We start from the raw sequence: 6,507 nt of genomic DNA, 5'->3' as shown, positions 1-6,507 counted from the left end.
TTTTTCTAATAGCGCTCCGCGGCGAATCTAAAAATAGATTTCGAGGTTTGTTTTGATTTTTCTCGCAAAGCTTTATGGGATCGCAACTCGTACACGAAAACAAAGATGGCGACTGAAAACACTGGTTCTTCAAGCAGAAAAGGCACAACAAAACATTGTTGCTGGGGAAATTGTCCAAATGACACGAGATATCCTGAGAGATTACCTGCTGGAACATCTTTTTTGCCCTTTCCGAAACCTGGTAAAATAAATGAATCAATGACTCTTTGGGAAAAGAAGAGACAGAACATCAGAACAGAGAAAGCAAAGAGATGGGCACATGCCTGTGGCAGGAAAGATTTTGGAATACAAAACATCAAGGGACACACTTACATTTGTACCAATCATTTTTTCAATAATTCTGGTCCTACTGAGGAGAATCCAGACCCTTTTTCAGCTACTTTGACTGTGTCTGAAGTTAATAAGATAAAGCTTGGAAAAAAGCGAAAAGCACCAGCACCTCGTCAACCAATTCCAAAAAAGAAGTATAGTAGTAAGACAATCAAAAAGAATTCGAAAACTAACCAACCTGGTTTTGCTGATATGGACCTTGTTGAACCTGAACCTGAACCTGAACCTCGCACTAAAGATGCTTCTACTCAAACCGAACCAATGTCAATTTCGACAACAGAAACGCAAACTGCTGTAATTCAAACTTCAACTGTATCTACCGAAACAGAGCCAGATAAGTTGGCAGTTGCTGGTCGTATTGAAAACCTGGTCTTGAAAAATGAGTTAACTTTAATAAAATCCAAACAGCAAATGGAATCTCATTCACCTGTCAGGTTAACAAATCCAATGGATATCAACAATATTTTAAAATCTGTGAAAGAATGTATATATTTTATTGGACTCTCACCAAATCATTTTTGGAGACTATATGAATTCCTTGGAGAAGCAAAATTTAATTTGACATATTGGAACAGCAACAAAAAAGAGTCAACTACCCAAACTAGAATTACTTCATTAACATTACCTGAACAACTGTTTGTCACTCTACTTCGATTACGTAGAGGATTTAATATTTTCACTTTGGCTCATTTTTATGGTGTGAGTGAAACAACTATTCGTACGGTCTTTACAACCTGGATGATGTTCATGTTTCATCACTTCAAATCATTTGAAATTTTTCCTGAACGTCAAGCTTTTAGAAAGTTTTTACCAAAAGTTTTTCGACCATTCAAAAAGATTAGGGCAAGCATTGATTGTACTGAATTTAAATGTCAGACACCACGTGACTATAAGCAACAGGGACATTTGTATTCAAGCTACAAAAGTCATTGTACTATGAAATGCTTGATAGCTGTTAACCCGAATGGTGCTGCATGCTTTGTATCAGATTTGTATGAAGGCACTATTTCAGATGTCGATATCTTTTATCAATGTGGTATTTTAAACATGTTAACTGCAAAGACTCTTTTCTTGTTGACAAAGGATTCACAATTCAGCATCTTTTACTTCCTAAGCAGGCAACAATTTTTATCCCTCCCTTCTTGGGTAAACGGAAAAAATTCGCAAAACAGGAAATAATTTTAACTAAAAGAATAGCCAAGGCTAGAATACACGTGGAAAGGTTTAATGAACGTTTAAAAAAATTCAGACTTTTAGACAGGGTAATTCCCCTGAATTTAGTACCAATGGCATCACAGCTAGTTTTTGTAGCATCTATGTTGGTTAACTTCCAAGAGGTTTTATGTAAATAAATTACATTTTTCATTTTTCTCATTGTTTCACCAAAAAGTACGTATAAGTTAGATTGAGATTTAGAAATTTATTTTCCCTCCTGCTAATTTATTTGGTGAATGAGATGATACCATAAGATGTCGACCCCCCCCCCCCCCAGTTTTAATTCCGACATGTATCATACGAAACAAACAACCTTTTTAGCCATTGTATTTTCTTGCAAAAAAAACTTTTTAGAAATTGTTATTATTTTGAATATTTCTGTTTAAACCAGGGACCCAAACCAAAATGATTTGAAATCATAACAATTACTGTCTTTTCAGAAATCGAACCAAATTGTTACTTTGTACAACAACAGCCATCTATTTTTTTATTTTTGGTCATTTTGGTTTCTGAATGTTAAAAAGTCAATTCAGGATGTTTAAGTATCTTAGTGGTATTTTTGCTCTACATTTAAATCAGATATTTTAATTTGTATATATTTTTAATTTTGGCTTTTAATTAGTCTAAATTGTATCTTTGTTCTTACTTCATTAATCCCAGTTTAAAACAAGGGTACTGGGAAAGAAAATCTTTCAAATACAATCTGCATTGTTTTATTTAACTTCAGTGAAACCTTCCCAAATTTCAAATAATTTTACAACAAATCTGAATTTTTATTGTCATTGATACTAAGGGACACAAGATTAACAAGGGGTTTGTTTCTATAAATAAAGAGGCCTAAAATTTTGAATAAGGGCAACACGGCACCCATTATTTTTTGTTTACTTGCGGGAGGGAAGAGTGTCCCAAACCAAATATACCTTGTTTTTATATGGCACTCCAAATATAAACAATTTACATGTTCAACCCCTGTCCATATCAGAAATCTCACCCCCTTATTGTTGCTTAATCCCTCTCTCAAAAAGGGATCTAAATAGACCTAAAGATCACTACTGAGAGAGCCAGAAAAATAAGCTGTTAAAGGGATAGACATTTTTAACCCCAATTTTCGGCTCAGGGCTGGAAAGAAACTAAAATAGCAACCAAAAATTTCTAACGAGAGGTATTTTTTTGCAATATTTAGCATCTTTTAATGGTATTAAAAAATTAGATAGAAATTTAAGCATAAAATGAGGAAAAATACCACAATTTTGGACGTTGGTAGTAAATGTTTTTGGATCAAATCCCTCTCAGGAACTCCAACACTGACAAAAGGACTCTGAGCCAAATTTAAAAGAAATTTTGAGTTATAGATTTTCTTATTTGCACGGAGGCTGTCCCGGCACGCCAAAAATCTTTACAAATCATATCTTTAAAAAATGATAAAATCTTGACAATCAGTTGCAAAAAAGTTTTTACAAATAAAATAATGTAATTTAAATAAAATCATCTCAATAATCAAAGAACTTCTGGCATTTTGTCCTGTTGAACAAAAACTGCCACACTCTTGATAAAAGAACTTTGACAGTTATAATTAAAAAGAGTTGCATATTTTTTAATCTAGGAGGGCACATTGCTATACATTGTAATTTTTAATATATTTAAAAAAAATTTGAATTGATTTCTTACTTCCATTTTGCAAAGCCTTAGCACATGAAACTATTAGTATCAAAATAAAGAAAAAACCTTAAAAAGTTATACGAGATTGAATACAGAAGATCAAATTGAGAACAACTTGGAATTGAAAACCATATTATAAATCCTTAATATAAACTAATATCACTCAACCACCAGAGGTAAGAGATCTCTTGGGACACGCATCAAAAAATATTCGGGAATATACACTTTTTCCCAGAACAATCGAGTATTAGTAATGATTTTTTGTTGAAGTTCTAAGTCTGGTAGAATCCTTTCTACATGAGAAGGTCCTTTATAACAGTAAAGAATAAAGTCACAAAAATCAGTTTCTGTTATCAAAAGCTGCAGTTGAATTTGGTAATAGTACATATGGCATTTCTTCAATACTAATTTTCCATCAGATAACTTAAAACATTGTCGGGCTACCTCAGCTTTTGGACATTCTTCATTCACAATATCAGAAACAGTATGCAGTTTCAAAATTTTTAAACATTTAACTTCCAAAATTCCCTGAATTTTACCATCGTTGATAAGAAGACCATCTGGACTAGCTGCTAAATGTGCGTACTTTTTATTGATCCACAGTCCACTTAAAGCAACTGAAGCATTCCTTTTCTCTCCGTACTCTTTCAATGCAATCTTTTCGTATTCTACCCCATACTGCATGTAGATGCTTGTGTAATTAGAGGGAAACCAAAGTTTCTTACTTATGAACGAAAAATGTGGATGGAAAGAGTCATACTCTGAAAGATTTCCCCCCAGAGTAACTGCAGTTTTGCAGGTTGAAGCAGTGATACGAAGCCTCCTTTGGCGATGCCATTGAAAAGAATCTGCTTGGTCATCAGTACCTGGTATTTCTCCGAAAGTTTTATATTTTAAAAATTCACTGTTTTCTCTTTCAATGTTTTCAATGAAATACAGAGTCAAATTACAGTACACTTCAATGTCAGCTTGCTCTAGTTTGAAGTTTTCATAGCGTAGTGGCAAGAGTGATTCCCACATTGATGGCTTAGAGTCAGACTGCATAGAGACAATAAATTCTTTTGTTGATTCGCTGGAAACCTTTCTCATAGATTCCGGCCCTGGATCAAAATTATACAATTCAGATGGTCGCCTTCTCTTGCTTGAACTATACTCAGCTTCGTGTAACTTTTTGGGTTCTTTTTCACGTTTTTTGCCCTTGTTCCATGTACAAGGCTCTGATGTTGATGGTTGAATAACAATATTATTTTCTGATGAAGTGTCACTTAGTTTTAACAGTAGTGCAGCCACATGACAGCACCTTCCAATGGCACTTGCTCGACAATCACACTTTGAAAACTTGACGTACCCACTAACATTACTAACGATGACACTGACATTTAATGGATCTTCATTCTTCATTGAATGGTGAACGTGAGATTGAATATAATATTCTTGTTTCAATTCATTAAAGTTATCTTGAGTATTTGATACAAATCCACTTTTCAATAAATTTCTACCTTTTTTCAGAGGTTTTGCAGTAACAGTGTCACATGTACTATACAGGTCATCCTCACTGTCACTATCGTTGTCAACAATATCTGCAGCAGTTCCAATAGATTCCACCATATAATAATACACATGTCCGTAGTTAAAATTTTTTGGAATGTTTCTAGAGGGGAATACTTTCCAGCCATCAGATGGTAAATGATTACTGGTGGGTGAAGAAGGAACAGCAGGATCAGCAGATGTAGTAGAAGGGACAGCTTCAGCAGAAGTAGAATGGACAGCATCAACAGATGTAGAAGGGACAGCATCAGCAGATGTAGAAGAAGCAACAGGAGCAGTGTTGGTTTTTTTGGCTTTGATGACATACCACTTTCCCCCATCTACACTTGGGTTGATAGGGAGATTCATAGGCAATGCATCCCTTACTCTCTGGATTAAAACGTTCTTTTTCCCAGATTTTTTTAAAGAATGACATTCTAGCCATCTTTTAAGTTCTTCCACGATACAACTTTCAGGAGGTTTGTTTAATTTGGCGCCAGGAACATCAGTTTCCTCGAGGATAGAATAATTTACAGCAGTCTTTTCCTGTGAATTAGCCATCTTTGTTTACATTTTTGTACGGGTTCGCCCACAATACTTTGCGCTAAATATTCCTATGCATAAATTATGACGTATGCGATGCGGAGCGCTATTGAAAATGTTTCAGAAAACAAGCTATCCCAGCCCTGATCCGAAAATGGGACCTTCTTATAAGAAATATTTATAGATTGCGCAGAGAAATATCAAAATCGTAACTCATTCGGCTTTCAGTCCCCTTTATGGAATCCCGAAAAATAAGGCTTCTATCAATCGGATTTACTGCAAAAGGCATATAATTAAAAGGAAGGGGAATATTTTCGAAGGCGACAAGATTTAAGACTAATGAAAAGCAATTTATACTAACATCCCATACTTAAGCCCGTCGTGCAAACTCCCGTAAAGATAAAGCCAATATTTTACAAATTCGACAACTCAAATTTTGATGATACGAAAGTTAAATCAATCAAATGTTCTGGAATTTTTTCTTCAATACGATTAAATTTGCGGGGATTCTAACATTTAATATTCCAGATGGCAACCAATTCAGCGAAATTTTATCTCGAATTTTATCTCGAAAACAATTCTCAATCTAATTTATGACTAATGATTTTTATTTTTGCCGAATTAATGAGGAGAAAACCTTGTAAATCAGTGATTGATAACGTCTTAAAAGGTTACATACATTGTTTGACAAGAAGCAAAAACGAAACAAACTTTTTTTTTCAAAAATATATTTCGCGGTGCTGAGTAGCACACGTCGATAAATATGAATTCTAAGGTATAATGATAAGAGTTATTACCTGTTTTTTCGAAATATTCTTGCTGCGATAAGAATATAGCACGGTCGTAGATTGTGCAAAACATTATATGCAAATGCGATGAATTACAAATGCCAGATGTATCGTGCCAACATGCAAGGGTCCTCTGACGTTGAAAGGCCTTCAAGTCGACTGTGGATTTGCCCTTTTCTCCAATCCTGGTCAGTTCGCGAGTCAAAGTTTCGACATCCATCCCTTAAGGGTACCTTTTTTGGACTTCCAAAGTCCCGCTGAGGGTCGGAAAAATCAGAAAATCAAGTTTCAGTCCCACTAAGGGTCGGAAAAATAGGAAAATTTAAACTTTTTAGCCCCTGAAAGATCAAAATTTGGTCAAATTTGTCCCGCTAAGGGTCGTAAA

At 34.7% G+C, this 6,507-nt stretch overlaps 1 pseudogene; it reads left to right on the top strand.

The window, feature by feature from the left end:
- Positions 1 to 223: 223 nt before the first annotated feature.
- On the top strand, positions 224 to 1,742 carry LOC136821443 (uncharacterized; annotated as a pseudogene).
- Positions 1,743 to 6,507: the final 4,765 nt, after the last annotated feature.

Source organism: Clytia hemisphaerica, unplaced genomic scaffold (assembly GCF_902728285.1).
Source record: "Clytia hemisphaerica strain Z4C2 unplaced genomic scaffold, Clytia hemisphaerica genome assembly, whole genome shotgun sequence".
Taxonomy (NCBI): Eukaryota; Metazoa; Cnidaria; class Hydrozoa; order Leptothecata; family Clytiidae; genus Clytia; species Clytia hemisphaerica.
The sequence above is the reverse complement of the archived record's forward strand: the minus strand, read 5'-3'. Positions and strand labels throughout refer to the sequence as shown.